Below are 21,393 nucleotides of genomic sequence, written 5' to 3' on the forward strand. Positions count from 1 at the left end.
ATGATTATAAGTCAATTAGCATCTTTTATATTGACACATGAAGACACTGATATATCACTTTTTATAACCAACTTACTGTTTTTCAAAATTCCAAATAGAATTAAAGTAAATATGGGTTAAATGTCCTTCACATAATTTGTTTTGCTGAACTTAGCCTACAGACTGAGAAATAATATACTTATTTATATTAGATATCAACCACTGAAATAGGGGAGAGAAGGGTACACATGACTGTGAAATAAATCAGAATTGAATTATCCTATGGCTTGTTGAAGTCTTAACAAGAGATTATGTGGACTATAATAATAATGTTTTCTACATTGGTCTTGTACAACATAACACAAAAATGCTCTTGTCTAATTTTTTCACATTTCTTTTAAATGCAAATATTCAAATAAGGATGGTTAGAATTTTTAGCCTACAAGACAGATCGTAGAAATAAAACTTTTCAATTACTAATAACTAAGTGCTAGGTAAGTACTTAGAGTATTGTAGTAGATCAGAAAAAAATAATGCCATGTTTCAAATTGGGCCTACTGGGGAGACTTATATATAACATTGTAATGGGTTCTAGGGACCTGACATTATTTTTCTTTTCTCTACTTCTGTACCTCACACTGACCCAACACATTGCAAAATATCCCATATTTCTGGAGTTCCATGTCAAATTGCTAAATACAGATAATTCTCAGAAATTTTTACTAATGAATATAACAACAAACTAAAGGCAAGCTTTAAAGTATACCATCGCATATAATTTTTCTTTTTAAAAAATTCTATTCTGTGGAGCCCTTATAGAAGCTTGGAGTTAGTGAAACCATTTTTTTTTTACTTCTGAATTGCCATTATTCCAAAGTCATACTTAGGCTGATTCATATGAAATCATGAACAATATTTTCCATTCCAGACATTCCTCATTTTAAATGAAATTAACATATTTTTTCTTCACAGAATATGCATCCTACCGGTACCCTGAAAACTAACTGCCCAAGTAAATAACATTGTCATGATTAATTAGGCACATCTCAATATTTATTTAAAAGTCATCGGAAAGAATCAGGAACTTTATTAGTATCCTCTCCATCACCCACTTGGTAATAGATATAGCTCTCAAAATAATTGCATATTGTACTTGCAAACCTGGCCTATAAATTTTCCTCACTATCTATAAATAAAATTTATAGTGAGTCTAGAAAGGACAAGGTAATAAGTCCTTTCACAGATGAGAGAAGACATGTGTCGATTTACGTTATTCAGTATAAATGGCAAATATAGAGAGACATAATCTGTAATATAAGTCAATTTACACTATTTTGCCTGTTTCCTCTTTAACAAATAATATGCCATCTAGAGTATTTGAAATATCATCTTCTAAATAAAAATATCAATTTGTTCCCTACTCTACTGGTTAGTTATAAATTGCCTTTATATAATCACATGTTAACTTCTCTTTCCTGTGTAGTATTTTCTATTATTTCCTCACAACATTATATACCTAGAAACCTAAATTATGTTTCAATCATCTGTCTATATAGGAGAGAAAAATGCCTAGTGTAGCCTTTAAAATGTTTGCTTGAATAAACTTCCTGAAAATACGGAGTTTGTCTTTATAGTTTTGACATCAACTTAACACTAAATGCAGTGCATTAAATATAGGGGGTCCAATTATTAGATTTTGTTTTTCAGAAAAAAAAAAATTGCCTCTTCAAAGACCAAAGAAATAAAAGAGGATCTTTCCTGTGTCTAGGAACTGTAGAAGTATACATAGAAATAGGAAGATGGCAATGACGACCCTGTATGCAAGACAGGAAAAAAGACACAGATGTGTATAACGGACTTTTGGACTCAGAGGGAGAGGGAGAGGGTGGGACGATTTGGGAGAATGGGAATTCTAACATGTATACTGTCATGTAAGAATTGAATCGCCAGTCCATGTCTGACGTAGGGTGCAGCTTGCTTGGGGCAGGTGCATGGGGATGACCCAGAGAGATGTTGTGGGGAGGGAGGTGGGAGGGGGGTTCATGTTTGGGAACGCATGTAAGAAAAAAAAAAAAAAATAAACATAAAATAAACGTAAAAAAAAAATAAATAAATAAAAAAATAAATAACAAAACAGTGACAACGAAAAAAAAAAAAAAAGAAATAGTGACATGAAATACTTAATCATAAATGCCAACGATCTGTCAATAGAAAAACTGTTGAACAAAAAGAACCTGAAGATTTATCATTTGCCCCCTAGCCACACAAGTGCTATATTCTAATAAACCATAGTTTTAAAGTTTTACAAGGCATGTGTAGACATGTTTATTTTCCAAAGATGTTGAGCCAAATATATTTGTATACTAAATAAGGAAATGAGAAAAAATAAGGTGATTTGATCCTACTCATGCACATATTTTAAACAGGCAATAATCACTGAAACGATGGGATTAAATGCAAGCCTCAATTAAAAAGAGTGTTCTATACTTGATTTGCTAAAACAATACGAATAATCATTCTTCAAGTATGTTTAAAAGGTCAGTAAACTCAGTAAAGAAATGTTGCTACAGTTTCCTTTCAATTATTCCATCTTTCCTTGTTAATGCATATTATATATAATTGGGGTTTCAGGTTAAGCCATCAGTGGATTGTTTTCTTACCTGCTACATTTTAAATGTTCTCATTCAATCAATCCATTTCTCGGAGAAGGCAGAATAATTTTTTTTTTTTTTTTGCAATAATATGATCCTTTGGACTTTGAAATGGAAATCCTGTTACAGGCAGCTTGAAAAAAATAGCAATGGTAGCACTCATATGGAGCCTCTCTGGTGATTCAGTGTTAAGAATCTGCCTGCAATGCAGGAGATCTAGGTTCGATCCCTGGGTGGGGAAGATTCCCTGGAAGATGAAATCGCAACCCACTCCAATATTCTCGCCTGGGAAATCCTATGGACAGAGGAGTCTGGTAGGTTACAGTATGGGGTCTACAGTTCATGGGGTTGCAAAAGATTTAGATGTGACTTAGTGATTCAACAACAACACAAACAAAAACACTCACATGTCAGGCACAGATAAGTTTTGCTCTATGGGAACAGTAGTTCAAACTCAGATGTGAAAAAAAAAAAAATGTACTATCCTTTTTAACAATGCACAAATTTCCTTTCCTCCCTAGCTCCCCACTCCTATTTAAGAACTAAATCTGTTCAACTCCTGCTTCTGTACTTTGAGCAAGGTCCGCCAGGAGCTTCACATCACGGGAACTGTCTTGGCAAATATGGCTTATTTACCACTGGGGGTGAGAGGATTCTTTCAAATGCTCTATATTCTTGTGTTAACTGTTCAGGATCTACCTGTTTTAGATTCTGTATGTCTTACTTGCTGCTGTGCATATGGTTCTAAATACATATATAAATGAAACTTGACACATGGCACTTTTTTGGTTTGGTTTGGCAACATGAATGAATTTCTCAGGGTGATCATTGATTTGGAAAAGACTAAGAGTCTAAGTCATGGTCTGTGGTTATCTGGGCTTATCAGCTAGGAAAAGCAAAGAGTGTGAAATGAGGACACCCACACATAATCCTCCAGCCTGTAGAGTTCTTTGTAAGCATTTGATTCAACTTTGGTTGAAAAGTTTAAGATAGTTTTCATTTAATTAAAAACATCCAAGTAGGGCATTTGGGGTTAGGAAAAGGAAATGGCAACTCACTCCCAGTATTCTTGCCTGGAGAATCCCATGGACAGAGGAGCCTGGCAGGCTATAGTCCATGGGGTCACAAAGAGTCAGACATGACTGAGCGACTTTCACTCTGGTAAAATACAATGCTTTAAAACCATAGTCATTGGTTTTCACTGGTAATGAATGGCCTAATATAACCACCTGAGGAAAAAAACTGTGATAGTGTATTTCTGGTAATGTGGCCGATAAAGTGAAAGATCTGAATAATATCTCAAGCAGTGATATTTACTAGTAGGCATGAGAAAGTGCCAGACAGGCAGATAGGACAGTCAAAATCTCCCCTATATCCTTAAGGAAACTTTGAGACAGTTAATTCAGTGGTGAATGCATGAGCTCCAGAATCAAGCTGTCTGGGTTTTTATTCCAATATAAGATTCTCATTTGTCCTCACTTTCACCTTTTATGTAATGGGCATTATAGTTTACTAATGTGAAATGGTCAACATGGACATTCGCATTGTAATCCCGCATAGTTTACTATATAACATATTTCCAGGACATAGGAAAGTGCCCAGTAAATGCTGCATCCTAATGATAAATAACTATGACCACAACAATTAAAATATATGTTCTCTGGATTCAACATGGGTGCATCTAAGTTGATAAAAAGAGAGAGAAAAAAGAAAAAACTTGTCCCCCCAAAATGTAAGAGTCATTGTAAGCAGACAATAAAAATCGAAGGACATTTATGTGACTAAATTGGAATCTAATCTAATAAAGAATGCGTGAAACCATGACCATCTGGGATCAATCATTGTGAAATATTTATCCTATCTGCTTAAAAATGTTTACCTGTTTTTTTAAATTTTTTTCATTTCCTTATAATTTAAAAATAAATGTACATGGGCTACTTAATATTGCTTGGAGACTTCCTCTTCTATCCAAGATGGAATAACAGGGATCAGATTTACTGTCCCGTCTGAAACAAGGAAGAAAAACATCTTTGAGAGCGAGGAACAGATGAAGGGAGCCCCACCATTGTCACAATTTCCCGTCCTTAGAGAATTTCCAAGCTGGGGAAAAAAACAAAACAAAACAAAAAAACACCAAAATAAAGATCTAGATAAATGAAGGGCAATGCTGTGTTTATAGATTTGAAGACAACACAGTAACAGTGTCAGTTCCTCCAAATGGATGGATAATTTTAGCACAATTTCTATCAAAATAGAGGGATGGGGTGGGGAGGAACGAGGAGAGGGTGTGTTCAGGATGGGGAGACACATGTGCATGCGTGGGTGATTCATGTTGATGTATGGCAGTAACCACCAAAATATTGTAAATAAATTATCCTCCAATTAAAATAAATTAATTTTAAAATATTAAGAATATTTTGATATATATTCACATGATTATTCTAAAGTTCATATGGGGGGAAAAAGGAGCTAGAATGACAGTAATTTTAAAATAAGAAAATAAAGTGTGAAGAACCAATCTACCTGATTTCAAGACTTATTAAGTGTGTGCTTAGTCACTTAGTCATATCCAACTCTTTGCAAACCCATGCACTGTAGCCTGCCAGGCTCCTCTGTCCATGGGGATTCTCCAGACAAGAACACTGGAGTGGTTTGCCGTGCCCTCCTCCAGGGAATCTTCCCAACCCAGGAATCGAAGCCTGGTCTCCCATCTTGCAGGCAAATTCTTTGCCATCTGAGCCATTAACAAATGTGTGTTATTTTCACTGAGATGTACAAATAGGTCAGTGGAACAAGAAAGAGAAATCAGATATAGACTCACATAAATATACCCAGCTGATATTCTGCAAAGATGCAAGGAGCAATTCAATAAAAGAAAGCTAGCCTTTCACTAAACAGATTTGGAACAATTGGACACCCGTGGGAGGAGAGGTGAGAACTTTGACTTCAGTCTCACCTATGATACAAAATTTAACTCCAATGGTTATGAACAATGTAAATCATAAAACTATAAAACTTTAAGAAAAATTCTTTAAAAAATTGTGATATAGGATCTGGCAAGAGTTCTTAGACTTCATACCAAAAGAACAACCCATTAAAGAAATAAATGATAATTTGGACTTACCAAAGTTAAAAACTTTTGTTCTGCAAAAGATCATGTTTAACAGGATGATAAGTTATAGAATGTGATAAAATATTTATAAATCACATGCTTAGTTCTATGCAGAAGCTGCCTTATTTTATTCAGAATAGTTATATAGTTTCATAGTCCCACCAGAAATACATGGATTTTCCCATTTGCCCACACCTTACCAGCATTTAGTGTTGTTTCTATTTTTTATTTCAACTATTGTGACAATGTGTAATGATAACTCATGTTGGGTTTAATTCCCATCTCCTTGTTCAACATATTTTTTATTCTTGTTATGAGCTTTCTTGGAGAAGGGAATGGCAATCTGCTCCAGTATTCTTGCCTGGAGAATCCCGAGGACAGTGGAGCCTGGCAGGCTATACAGTCCATGGGATCACAAAGGGTCAGACATGCCCGAGCACACACAGGAGCTTTCTTGTCATCTATGTGCTCTCTCTGGTGAAATTTCTCTTCTAAGTTTTGCCCATTTTCTAATCAGATTATTTGTTTACTTCAGTGTGTTTCCAGACTTCTTTGTATATGCTAGACGCTAGCCCTTTGTTGAATAAGTGGTTTACAAATATATGCCTGTATATACTTTTCTCTTAAAATCAATGTAGTGCCACATGGGATAAGAGTTTGTATGCTAATTAAGGAACGCTGCTTTCTTCCAAGAAGTGTAGCTCTCATCTCAAGCATCTATTGACCACCATCAGAAGAGCCGAGCCAAGTAACCGCCTCTGCTTCCATCAGTGTTGTTGTTGAAGGCTTTTGGAGTTAGGCTGAGCATTTTATTAAGTGTAAAGTTCAGTCACTCAGTTGTGTCCGACTCTTGGCGACTCCCCAGACTGCAGCATGCCAGGCTTCCCTGTCCATCAATTCCCGGAGCTTGATCAAACTCATGTCCATTGAGTCGGTGATTCCATCCAACCATCTCATCCTCTGTTGTCCCCCTCTCCTCCTACTTTATTAAGTATAAATTCTTTGTTGAGTATGGGTTTTACTTGGAATATGGAACTTTCTCTATAGGATAACAGTTTCTAGTTTTTAGGATCAGATTAAATTAAGTCATGCTTATTAGGGCGCATAAGGGGAGTGAAGGTTTTTCTCTGTGCTAAAAGTACTAAAAGTATACCAGCTGCAAGAGTGAATCTGATTGCTTTTAAGAGTTTGGCAGTATTTTTAAATTTACCTACTTATTCGTTTCTTTGGCTGTGTTGTCTTAACTGCAGCCTGTGGGATCCTCGTTGCCTCATGTGGCATCTTTGGCTGCAACACACAGACTCTAGCTGTGGCTCACAGTCTTAGTTGCTCCCCAGCATGTGAGATCTTCGTTCCCTGACCAGATATTGAACCCACGTCCCGTGAGTTGCAGGGCAAATTCTTAACCACCAGGCCACCAGGGAAGTCCCAGGGTCTGATATCTTGAGGCTAATAGAGAAGCAAGATTTAAATTCTTCAGTTGAGGGCCAAGTTTCACTTTTATTTTCCTGAACTAGCCTGTCTGCTTTATCCTCGGCCTTGTGGAAAGCGGAGCTGGGATTATAAGAAGGCTTTCTGAAAACAGCCCTGTCTTGAAAGGCAGAGATTATTTTCTCTGGGTTAAATCAAATGAACATCCATTCTCCATCATGTACCTCTGAGTAGACACTGCTTCATTGGCTCTGCTTAATTCTTTCTCCCTCTCACCTTTGCACTTGCCTTCTGAGTCTTGAAATGACATTAGAGCTCTTTATGTTTAGAGATCAAATTAACTATTTAGCCAAATCACTAAAGTGGAGGGTATAATGCTCAGAAGCAAGCATTTCATTTACAAAAATGCACATTATCTAATGCAATAAATGGTGATAGTGTGTCTTTAGGCCCTGACTATTCCAGTGTTTGGGGAAATAATAAAGACTTTTCATTTTCTCCCTTAGATCATAAGGGCTGTGTTATTAGTGTCATCTCAGCGTTAAACCAGGTTGCAAGCTGCTTATTCTTCAAAATGAAGCTTTATTTTTCAGTTTAATTGCTTTTGCAGGAGCATTATTAACTTCCAGAAGTGGAGAAAAAAATTAAAGCAGCTGAAGCTGTAATTTAGTATATTTGAAGCTAAAAAATACTTTCAGAAACCAATGCAACAATACTATACCAATTATCAAGAATAATATTAAGAAATACACATACACACATATGTATGGTATAATAATTATAGACAGTGATATCTTTTAAATACCAGGTGTGAGAACCATCTATATTTTTTCTGTTAGGTGTTCTTAACATGTTGAATAAAGAATTATACTAGTATCCTGAAAGACCATAATGCCCAAACTCTTTGAACTTCTCAAAAATGAATCTCCATCAAATTTTATATCCCAATCAATCACCAAACTCTCAATTCAGCTTTCTTAATAGCTCTCAAATGCATCATCTTCCCATTTTCACAGATATCCAGCCTGTGTCAAAACTGAGCCATTTGCTGCCATACTGCCCTACGCCCCAAACAGGCCTCCTTATCTTCCAGTTCAATGCCAGTTGCAATATAATCAGTACTGTGTTGGTTCTATGCTGTTCCCCCAGCACATTCAGCACTTTCCATAAATTCTTGTCATGAATAAACAAAAATGTCAAATGTTCAGAATGTCACAGGCTGATTTTACAATTTTTTTTTTTTGTAGCTCCTGTTTCTAGTGGAAGGTTCAGCTACTCTCTGATCTGTCTCTTTGTCCATTTAGACTAACTGAGTCATCATATGTCTCAGACATATTAAGTGCTACTGTGGGGCAAGTTTGGAAGATTGAGATTAGAGGGTCACGGGATGAGGCATATGGACAATCTAAAGGACTTAATACAAAGTATAGGGAGCTTACGTCACACATCAGTGCCAACCAGAGAAGACTGCTACACACACACACACAAAGACAATAAAGAGAATAGGATAACTCAGCTGATGTTAGCAAGAGTCTCCGTATGCAATGAACTTACGAGTGGAGTAGTCAAAGTGGCAGAAAACTGGTATTTATCCAAGGGATTTAAAAACTTATATGTACACAAAAACTGCACAAGGAAGAAAGCAGTTTTTATAGCCCCTCTATCATAATTGCCAAAACATGGATGCAACCAAGATGTCTTTCAGTAGATGAATGGATAAATAAACCATAGGACCTCCAGACAAAGGAATGTTATATAGAGTTAAAAAGAAATAAGCTATCAAGCCACAAAAAGACATGATGGAGACTTAAATGCGTGTTACCAAATGAGAGAAACCAGTCTGAAAATGCATTATAGTGTATGATTCCAACTATACGACACTCTGGGAAAGGCAAAATGATCAAGTCATAAAAAGAATGATTATCAGGGGTTAGGGGAGAGGAACTGATGACCAGGCAGAGTACAGTGGGTTTTTAGGGCAGTGAAACTCTTCTGCGTGTTGCTGTAAATGTGAATACATGTCCTTATGCATTTGTCAAAACCCGTAGATTGTGCAACACTAAGAGTGAGCCACAATGTAAACTATAGACTTTGAGTGATAATGACATATCTGTGTAGGTTCACCAATTGTAACAAATGTGCCTTTTGGACATGGGATGCTGATAGTCAGGGAGGCCAGATGTGTGTGGGGAAGGGATATGTAGAAACTGTTTTCAGCTCAATTTTGGTGTGAAACTAAAAGTAGTTTGGAAACTAAAGTCTATTTTAAAAAATTGAAAGTTTCTAAAAATGGCATTAAAATTCCATACACTCAAATATTTTTCCTAATCTCTTTTCTATATAAGAAAGCAAGAAGCAGGAGTCAATAACAATCTAGATTTATATCTTTGTATAAAAATATCTTCTTAGCACTGTTTTAATTATAATCCTCCTTGGCATATTTATAAAACAGCTCATGCGTACTACATATGTATAAAAACTAAGCACACTTCATGGTAAAGGTGCTTTCACATACACTAGTTTTTAAAGTATTATCAACAAATTAACTACAGTTTCCCAGTGTCATTTAGGTCTTAAATGATAAAGTTCAGACTCAAACTCAGGTTAATAGACCCATTTCTCATGAGGAACCATGTGAAATTCAACTCCAGTACAGAATTTGTCTCAGATTCTGGCAGATAATAAGCATGTAATAAAATTTCACTGTGCTTGCTGAATAAATCCAACTCTCTGCTCTGACTTTCTCTACACGAGTCACTGGTGAATGTTTGCTAGTAGATGAACAGAAGTTGGACACCTAAGGTTCATTAATAAATATGTATGCCTTTAAGTTGTTTAGCATTTCCAAATTTCATAAATGCTAATTGTAATTAAATATACTCTGAAGGAAAAGAAATTCCCCTAGATAGCAAATGTTACAGTTCACCTACTATTGAATATTGTATAGCTCTATAAAGACTGCATGTTAGAATGTCATATTATTTCCCAAACTGCTGGCCTGATGCCAACTAGTATGACTTGCTACCCTTTGGTTCACAAGCCTAGGGAAAATGTCAGATTCTCTCTAAATTATGCAGTTTCAATTATGTGACTGCCTCCTTTACCTTGGTATCAATTTTCTGTGACATTATGTTGAAATCATTAGAAAACGAGACATGTTACTTCGTTTTGAAGCCTCCACTGATTTTTAACTAAAGAAATTTCTTAATTAAAAATCAAGTCATCCTTTCATGGCTTCCAACGACATATTATGGGTTTTTTGACACATACGTTATAGAGTGAAATACATGAAAAATATCTCTATCTTTACATTCTAATAGAATTATTCAGAGATTAATGTCATGAACATTTATTGAGTTCCTACTATGTGTTAAATCACAAGTGTAGCACTCAGTTCAGTTCAGTTCAGTCACTCAGTTGTGTCTGACTCTTTGCAAGCCCATGAATGGCAGCACACCGGGCTTCCCTGTCCATCACCAATTCCTGGAGGTCACTCAGACTCACGTCCATCGAGTCAGTGGTGCCATCCAGCCATCTCATCCTCTGTCATCCCCTTTTCCTCCTGCCCCCAATCCCTCCCAGCATCAGAGTCTTTTCCAATGAGTCAACTCTTCGCATGAGGTGGTCAAAGCGCTGGAGTTTCAGCTTTAGCATCATTCCCTCCAAAGAAATCCCAGGGCTGATCTTCAGAATGGCCTGGTTGAATCTCCTTGCAGTCCAAGGGACTCTCAAGAGTCTTCTCCAGCACCACACTTCAAAAGCCTCAATTCTTCGGTGCTAAGCTTTCTTCACAGTCCAACTCTCACATCCATACACGACCACTGGAAAAACCATAGCCTTGACTAGACAGACCTTTGTTGGCAAAGTAATGTCTCTGCTTTTGAATATGCTATCTAGGTTGGTCATAACTTTCCTTCCAAGGAGTAAGCGTCTTTTAATTTCATGACTGCAATCACCATCTGCAGTGATTTTGGAGCCCACAAAGATAAAGTCTGATACTGTTTCCACTGTTTCCCCATCTATTTCCCATAAAGTGATGGGACCAGATGCCATGATCTTCATTTTCTGAATGTTGAGCTTTAAGCCAACTTTTTCACTCTCCACTTTCATTTTCATCAAGAGGCTTTTGAGTTCCTCTTCACTTTCTGCCATAAGGGTGGTGTCATCTGCATATCTGAGATTATTGATATTTCTTCCAGCAATCTTGATTCCAGCTTGTGTTTCTTCCAGCCCAGCGTTTCTCATGATGAACTCTGCATAGAAGTTAAATAAGCAGGGTGACAATATACAGCCTTGACGTACTCCTTTTCCTATTTGGAACCAGTCTGTTTTCCATGTCCAATTCTAACTGTTGCTTCCTGACCTGCATATAAGTTTCTCAAGAGGCAGGTCAGATGGTCTGGTGTTCCCATCTCTTTCAAATGTTTACTAATTGCAGAAGCTTCGCCTTATAGCTAAAGAGAATATATAAAAGTCTGACCATGGTTGCAGGAGACTCAACAAGGGATACTGAAAAACCTTTAAATTTATAGCAGCTAGGGTATTTCCATCCCCAGAAGGGATGTGGGAAAATCAGAAAACAGAAAAGCATATAATATCTTGCAAATCAAAATATGGCTCACACAATTGAAACATTGGCATCACCTTGAAGCTTAGTAGAAAGAAAAATTCTTATGTTCAGCCCTAAACCTAAGAATTAGAACTATGTTTTCATGAACTCCCAAGGTGATTTTTAGGCACTTTAATATTTGGAGAATACTGGTGTATAGTATGTCTGTGTGTCTACATGCAAGTACATGAGTGTATGTGTAATTTCCTGTGTCCTGTAACCATTGACTGAGTAACACCTTATGGTTGATGATATTGGTAAATAATATTTGATTAGAGTCCAGCAACAACTTATTTGACTGTGTTAAGGTCTCAGATGGCCATAGTTTTGTCCAGGCATCCCTTAAAAAAAAAAATCAAATGCATTAAACCACTGTTAATGTGTGAGCATGGACTGAGTAGTTATTAGTCCATCAGTATGTCTTATTTAAGAGGAAATCAGGGATGATTTTAGGTAGGATGGTCCTGAGATAAAAACCAGATGTCTAATAAAATTCATTAATAGAAATCCCATAAGGGGACTTCCTTGATGGTCCAGTGGCTACGACTCTGCAGTTCTAATACAGGGGCCCCAGATTCAATCCCTGCTCAGGAAACTAGACCCGCATGCCACAGTGAAGATCAAAAACCCTGCATGCCTCAACTAAGACTTGGTGCAACCAAACAAATAAATAAAAGCTTTTAAAAAAAATCCCCCTACAAGTTGTGGGACCAGAGGGAGAAAAAGGACCCCTGCCAAGCGGGTTGATGTTTTCATACAATTTGTTGATTAAACTTGTGATTTATTTGACATGGAGCTGCCCTGGTGGCTCAGATGATAAAGAATCTGCCTGCAATGGAGGAGACCTGGGTTCAGTCCCTGGTTCATGGCTACCCACTCCAGTATTCTTGCCTGCAGAATTCCATGGACAGAGGTGCCCAGCAGTCTACAATTCATGGAGTCACAAAGAGTTGGACAAGACTGAGTGACTAACATGTTCACATTTTTTTTCACTTTTCTCTTGGATATGATACACATGTTGACTGGAATTGACCTGACTTAGTGTCCTATGTCTCTGACTCCTGATCAGTTCAGTTCAGTTCAGTCGCTCAGTCATGTCCGACTCTTCATGACCTCATGAATAGCAGCCAGCCAGGCCTCCCTGTCCATCACCATCTCCTGGAGTTCACTCAGACTCATGTCCATCGAGCCCGTGATGCCATCCAGCCATCTTATCCTGGGTCGTCCCCTTCTCATCCTGCCCCTAGTCTCTTCCAGCATCAGAGTCTTTTCCAATGAGTCAACTCTTCACATGAGGTGTCCAAATTACTGGAGCTTCAGCTTTAGCATCATTCTCTCCAAAGAAATCCCAGGGTTGATCTCCTTCAGAATGGACTGGTGGGATATCCTTGCAGTCCAAGGGACCCTCAAGAGTCTTCTCCAACACCACAGTTTAAACGCATCAATTCTTCAGTGCTCAGTCTTCTTCACAGTCCAACTCTCACATCCATACATGACCACAGGAAAAACCATAGCCTTGACTAGACAGACCTTAGTCGGCAAAGCAATGTCTCTGCTTTTGAATATACTATCTAGGTTGGTCATAACTTTTCTTCCAAGGAGTAAGCGTCATTTAATTTCATGGCTGCAATCACCATCTGCAGTGATTTTGGAGCCCCCAAAAATAAAGTCTGACACTGTTTCTACTGTTTCCCCATCTATTTCCCATGAAGTGATGGGACCGGATGCCATGATCTTCATTTTCCGATTGTTGAGCTTTAAGCCAACTTTTTCACTCTCATCTTTCACTTTCATCGAGAGGCTTTTTAGTTCCTCTTCACTTTCTGCCATAAGGGTGGTGTCATCTGCATATCTGAGATTATTGATATTTCTTCCAGCAATCTTGATTCCAGCTTGTGTTTCTTCCAGCCCAGCGTTTCTCATGATGTACTCTGCATAGAAGTTAAATAAGCAGGGTGACAATATACAGCCTTGACGTACTCCTTTTCCTATTTGGAACCAGCCTGTTGTTCCATGTCCAGTTCTAACTGTTGCTTCCTGACCTGCATACAGATTTCTCAAGAGGCAGGTCAAGTGGTCTGGTATTCCCATCTCTGGTCCTCAATTAGCCAAATTTAGTAGGAAACAGAGAACCAGAAGACCTGTTGTGTGGTTTATGAAGATCAACTAACCAAGGCAGAAGATTGAAGGGGGTGAAGCAAATGGACTTGGAATGTCAACTGGAGGAGATCTAACACAACTAGGTTAAGCCCTGCTTATATAAAGATGAGTGATATAGTATCCGACCTTAAATAGCCCAATGCAAGTTTTGCAAAATCATTTTGTTTTTTGGCCACATCATGCAGCATGTACGGTCTTAGTTCCCTGACAAGGGATCAAACCTGCATCCCCTGCTTTGGAAGCTCAGAGTCTTAACCATTGGACCACCAGGGAAATCCCTGCAAAATCAGTTTTTTATATTACAGTCACTTTTTAATGAAATTTTGAGCAAAGATAGTACTATTCCAATCCAGGGTCCAACAGCCTGTTCATCTTGAAAACATTTTACATAACCCTCTGGTTTGAAGTAAAGTTGTAAAAGGAATGTTTTGTCAGAACTTGCTGGCCAGGCTGGGATTCTCACGGATATTTTTCTGTCTAACTTTACTTTCAGAATTATAGCAATTTTCCCCCTTCCCTTTCGATAGTGAGTCCCTCATCACTATGTGATTTCTGAGGTCCTGGATTTCCTGCTTTGTCTGAGGCCTATACTTTGAGATTAAAAATCTTACATACTTTTAAGAAAGCCAAATTGAAAGTCTGGCAATATGGTGGCATTTCCTGCAGCTTGAGCTAAAAACTAATCACTTCGTTTCTCAGATTTAGTAGGTGAGAGCTTTTGAAAGGACAAAACATTTCTCATAATCTGTGCTAGTATATTAGAGGTGATACAAGCCCTGTTAAGAAACCCTGGGGTCCCATGCATATTGCCTCCCATAATGAAAAGTGACTTTTACACAAACCATGAATGGTTTAAGCCTGAAGGTGAGGATGAGTGGGAATGAGATCCCAGGGAGAAGTTATAGACTCCGAGTTCTCACAAGAGTTGAAACAAGAATCTGAACTCTCTGTAGTACAGAAACATAATGTTATAGCTAGAGAAGGAAATGGCAATCCATTCTAGTATTCTTGCTAGAAAACCCCATGGACAGAGGAGCCTGGCAGGCTACAGTCCATAGGGTCACAAAGAAGTTGGACACTACTGAGCAACTGAACAACAAACAACATGTTATAATAGGACATAAAAATAACTACAGTATTAGCCATTATTTTATTTTTAAAATTTATTTATTTGGCTGAACCAGACCTTAAGTTTTGGCGCACAGGATCTTCTGTCTTCTAATCGTGGCATGCAGGATCTTTTTAGTTGTCATTTGTGAAATCTTCATACAGCATGCAGGACCTGGCATGCAGGAGTTTTAGTTGTGGCATGCGAACTCTTAGTGGGATGACATGTGGGATCTATTTCCCTGAACAGGGATCAAACCCAGGCCACCTGCATCGGGAGCGGAGTCTTAGCCACTGGACCACCAGGGAAGTCCCTCTACAGTATTAATTATTGGGTGAAATTTACATAAAGCACTGAAAAAAGCTTTGTGTACTTTACTTTTCTTACTACTTTAAAACAGTCCTATGCAAGAGGAAAGTCACATATTAAAGGAATCCTAGAGGGCCACCAGCAGCAGGTATAAGGGACCGTTCTCACTTGGCTACGCTAAATTGTTTCTCCCATTATGTTTATTCCATTCAGGCACAGCCACTTGTCAATCAATCAATGAAACAAAAAATATTCTTATACAAAATATAATCAAGTTGAATTTTTAATACATTTGTTTTTAGCTCTTTGGGAGCATTTCTTGTTTAGTACCTTGCTTGAATCATAGTCTCCAAGGAATATAGCCGTGAATATAGAGGAGGAAATCTGAGATCTTTATCTTATATGGTCGTTCAATGATTGAGAAGACCCTCCAGTTCTCAGCAATTCTTCCAGTAAATTTTTTTTTAAAAAATACAATATTTTCTCATTCTTTTATCATTATTATTCAAAAACTGATTGATAGAAATTAATATGTGTTAGCTACGTCTTTAAGGGGAACTCAGTGCTGTCTTTCCCAATAAGATATTCTGGTAGATAAGACTTCCTTAAAATTAAACTCCTTTATGAAGTGAGTGTGTAGAGGACTAGTTAACTGATTAGAGCATTCTATTTTACAGCTAGAGCCCAGAGATATTAAAGTGAATTAAATTTATCACTTGGTGAATGAAAAATTTAACTTTGCTTTCATATTAGAATGTTTTGAAATGATATTTACTTTAGAGATTGGTTTAACGACACATTTTCTGGAACTGGGAATATGCAATTGCACTAGTTCTTTCCTCCTTGTTCCCTTTCTTCCCATCCTTATGACTTTCTGGCAGGCTCGTGGTGGGGGAGTGTAAGGACAGTTATTTAATTAGACGGTGAAAATCATAATGATTGGACTGCAGAGAGTTGTCAGTATACTCTAAACGTGATATCCATCATCATCACTTCCTTGTTTCCTAATCCATTTGAATTATCAGAAAATTGAGGACTACAAAATAAATGCATGGTGTCCAAAGAGTAAGGATAGGAAATTTAGTTCGTGAGTTGTTTATTCAGAGTAATAGTTTTCTTTTTATGAATAATAGACAAAGAACAAAGATATAGACATGAGAGGGAAGAAACCTGTATTTCCCACTAAAAACATAGCAATACAAATAAGCTAGTGCTAAAAAGCCTGAGTTTAATAGCTTCTGTTTGTAGCTCTGTCATTTCCTATTGACACAGCCCTGGACATTGCACTGAAATTGTCAATACTTCCATTGGTTATACTTGAGTCTCTTGAAAACATTTGATATTCATTATTGGGCACCTTCTTTGTGGCCAGCAATATTCTTAGTATTAGTGGCATGGCAGTAAGAAATCAAGTTCCTTGACATATGGGAGAGACCTATTTTAATGGAAGGAAAAATCTGATTTTTTGCAGTTTGTTTGTCACGTGGTGAAAAGTGCTATGATAAGTCTCAGTCAAGAAAGACCTTTCTGATCAGGAGACTCCAGAACTTGTCACTCAGCTCCAATCTGTTGACTGACAGCCTCCTCCATCTCAGGCAATGGACACAATCTTTGAGTGCCATGGGTGCAAAGGAGCAATATGAGGTAGGTCAAGTCCAGTGCCAACGTTCTATATTCTTAACTCTGTATTCTGTATTTCTATTTGTTAAATCTGACAACCTTATTTGGAGGCTTAACATGCAGTAAGAGTCTGGACCTCAGCTCTGAGTGAGAGAGGGAGCTATGAAAATATTTTTAGCATCCTGTTTTGAAAAGATCACTCTGCTGTCCTGTTGAAATTTATCTATAGGTGGTTAACAACAACAGAAGCAGGAAATCAGATTAGGAAACATAGAATGATGGTAAGTTTGATCAAGGTCTTGGCATCTATTCTATAAGAAGAGCTGACAAAATTTAATGACGGTTTGGCTGTGGAGTTGTGGGAAAATGAATAGCGGTGTCAAGGACAGTGTCAATTATTTTATTTGAATGATTGTGTGACAAAGTATCCTCAATAACCCCTCGCCACTCTGCAAGTTTATATGCAGTGCTAGACCTTCTGCTCCCAGGCTAAAAGACTTTGTTCTGCTTTCTCTCAATTTCCTTCTCAGAGTTGTATAGTGTGGATCTAGGTGTCTTCCTGTATAGGCTGGGAAAGTAGGGGGAAATTGGCTTGGCTATTATAGATAATTTGTGGTCTGGAAAGGGTTAATGATTGATTCTGTGGACTCTTCCTCTCTCTGTCTATCTCTCTCTCTCTCTATATATATATGTATACACACACATATACATATATATGTACATATGCATAGATATACAAATATCTCTCCATATATAGGTATGGTTATATTAATACTTCAGTCTTTCTTTCAAAAGTGTTTTTCATATCTTCAGGAGAATTGTTGATTTTATCTAAAAATGAATATAAAATATTATGTAAATATTTTTATTTCACATATATTAACCTTTAAAATAGAGTAACTAATATGATTGTTTAAATGCAATTTTTTGTATAAGTCATGGCTGGAGTTGTTTAGAAGGCTCTTTGACATGTACATATAAGCATTATCCTAAGCTCATTCTAGATTATATATTTATCTAAAGTAGTTGTGAGTGATTATAAAGTACCTACCATTGAAGTATCTTCAATTGCCCAGGTGGCAGTTTATCTTTAAAGTAAAAGAAAAGCAGCATGGGTATTGTATGCTCAATGACATATGGGGATCTTCAGGTTGGAAATAAGTTTAAATACAATTATGTGTACTGCAGACAGTCATTCAAAGGTTGAACTCAGCTGAAAACCAGTGATAAGCTATTGACTTCTTAGGAGAAAAGGAGAAAGAAGTTGCTGAAGAAATAGGAGTGTCTAAGTGTTGATGGACTCAGGTTCTGAACCAGTAAGTCTCTGAAAGTCTCCCATCAGCAAGGCTGAGTCTTCTTCATTATAGGGGAAACTGAAGCCATGAGAATACATCCTGCTCTCTGAGGGGCTAGCACAAGCTGTCCCAGAGGGTGGGGAAACATTTCTAATATGGCTGATGCAGGAGTGTGGAGAAGCAGTCATACTTGGCCTCCTTCAAGGCACACAGAAGGGGGAGAGAGAAGGAGAGGAAACAAATAGTACAGCTCGGATGATGAAGAAATAGCAAGCAAGCAAACTTCTCGAGGGAATTTTGTGCTGGTTGGCCAAAATATCCTGACCATTATCCAGTATTTAATTTTGTATATGTAATTTTTTCTTTCTCTTTTTTTGCAAATTTCATTTGGCTGGTCGGGTTCGGGGGTTGGTGACTATAGCTCTGTTTATTTCAAATGTAAGTGGAATTTCTTCTCAAGGGCAAATCTCAGACGAGAGGATATTGGACTGACCTGTTTCTTTATGTACTGCTGTTTACACCTTCCTTTTACATAAAACTGTATATGCCAGATCATATTTCAGGAATTGTGCATACAGGATTTAGTTAATCTTCACAACAATCTTAATGTGGAAGTCACAGCTATCTCTTTTTATATTTACTTACGAAGAAGCAGAACCCCAGAGAAATTTAAAACTTTATCAAGATTTCATAACCAGTAAGTGGGAACTGAGATTAAACTCAGGACTGCCTGACTCTAAGACCTGAGCATATTCTAAAAGGCTGTACTGCCTTTCGAATGCAATATATATTATTGCATTCAATAATGTACAAAATGACCATATAATTTGTAACTGACATATTTTTGTCTAGAACAGATACTAAATAGGGAGACAAACAGATGTGAACTAAAATTGTTTGAGACAAATTGGGATGTGTAGCCACTCAACCTGTATGTAATAAATTTATTATTGCATGGGAGCCTGTAATACACCTACCTGTAGAGTTCTTGAAAATCTGAACTATTACCTAATCTGCATTTATAAAATGTAATCTTGCATTCAATTTGCAGGAATTATTCATCACAAATGGTTGATTTCCTGCCTTTACTCAGATTTGTGTAACTGACTCAATTATAATCAAGAAACAGCAGAGCAGGCAGTGTAGCTATGCAATCATCAATATGGATCTCATGCTCTGATGGGACGCTTCTCTAATATTAAGCAAATGCTGAAAAGAGGATGGAGAGTAAATGAAGGATTCATGCTTCATCATTTCTGAAAAACTGGTAGTGCGTGTTTTTTCATTTCACTGAGTCAGTAACCCAAATTTGCTATCTTGGCGCATCTAGGTATTTTGGTGAAAACCATCAGTGTGGAAATAGTGACCACTGAAATTATAAATGCTTGAGTGCTTATGAGAAATAAGACTCATTGATAGTAGAAGTTGACCACTGGCAGATAGATCTTTCTCTGGTCTTCTTTTGGTGGCATCTTGCAGAAGATCTGAGAAAGCTGAGTCGACTCACATCAGGTCTCAGGTTTCAGTCTTCCTGCTGGACCTTGGGAATGTCACTTTCACTCTCTGGGCTTTTGTAAAATAAGACATTTGTTCAGTAAGGAGCAGTCTATGAAACAGACTGGACTGTTCTGAACCTGGGTGCTCTTATCCAGGGCACCATGAAAACAGGGGTTTCCTAGTCTGTAGTTTCTTCTACATCACGGAACCAATGAGCTGGAACAGGCACAGCAGTGTGAGCGCAACTGCATGACTCATTAGCTATAACAGTTGGCACAAGTTCAGCAGCACTTTGCAAGGAGTTGGCAAATATGTAGGCTTTCATTTCCAAACTAGACAATTTCCTCAGAAGGTTCTTATTTTGAATAGAGTTGAGAAATCCTTTTTCCAAGTGCAGTCTGCCTTGAGTACCACCAATATCTGTGCCAAAACTAAACTTGTAGTTACACCCCTTCCCACTAACCATGTCATATCCGTGTGGGAGGTGGTCTGTAATCAGCTTTGTACCTTATAGGCTTTCTTCCATGCAACTTTTAATATCCTTAAGGTCAATTGTTGCCGATTGGTATTATTATTTTTATTTTTTTAGAATTTTATTTTATTTTTTAATTGTTATTTTTACTTCATTTTACTTTACAATACTGTATTGGTTTTGCCATACATTGACATGAATCTACCACGGGTGTACATGCATTCCCAAACATGAAAAATAAAAGCAAAAATAAACAAATGGGATCTAATTAAAATTAAAAGCTTCTGCACAACAAAGGAAAATATAAGCAAGGTGAAAAGACAGCCTTCTGAATGGGAGAAAATAATTGCAAATGAAGCAACTGACAAACAACTAATCTCAAAAATATACAAGCAACTTATGCAGCTCAATGCCAATTGATATTAAAATCATTCTAGACTTCCTCAGTCCATATATACAAAATATGTACATAGTAATATGTACACATAATATATAAATATCATATATATTACATTTATACATTTGTATATAAAATATGTACATGATATATATGTACATATATAACATGCACATATTTTATATCATATGTATATATGATATATATAATATATATCTTTAGCTTTTGACATATTCTTATTTTTCTTGAATTCCTTTTTAAAAAAATTTCTCGTTATAAAACAGCCTAGGATCTACTCTAAATATTATTTCATTTCCTATTTGTGGGATGTTTACCTGAAAGAGGATGATAGTCCCAAAATCCTTTCAGTGAGAGGATTAAAAAGCCAGAGAGGTTAATTACTTTGCCTATGCGATTCTGGTGATGAATGGTAGGTTTGGAATTGGATAAAATGTTGGGAGTTGGGATGTTCCAAAAAGTTTGTCCATCGCTTCCTCCCTTATGGTGACATCTCCAGGTACAAAATGTGAACCCCATAAAGTAAAAGATTTTGCTTTGGACTATAAAAGACTGTGGCATATGGGAGTACTCAATAAATATTTGGTAAAACTGTAACAATTTCATGGTGTCAGTCAAAAGAAGAATGCAAATGCTCAGATCATAAATAAGAACATATTGAAGCAAAATGTTAGGAAACTAATAAAAAACCCCAAATACATGCTTAAAGTTTGAATGCATCTTTTCTGGATACAT

Source organism: Capra hircus, chromosome 18, assembly GCF_001704415.2.
Source record: "Capra hircus breed San Clemente chromosome 18, ASM170441v1, whole genome shotgun sequence".
Taxonomy (NCBI): domain Eukaryota; kingdom Metazoa; phylum Chordata; class Mammalia; order Artiodactyla; family Bovidae; genus Capra; species Capra hircus.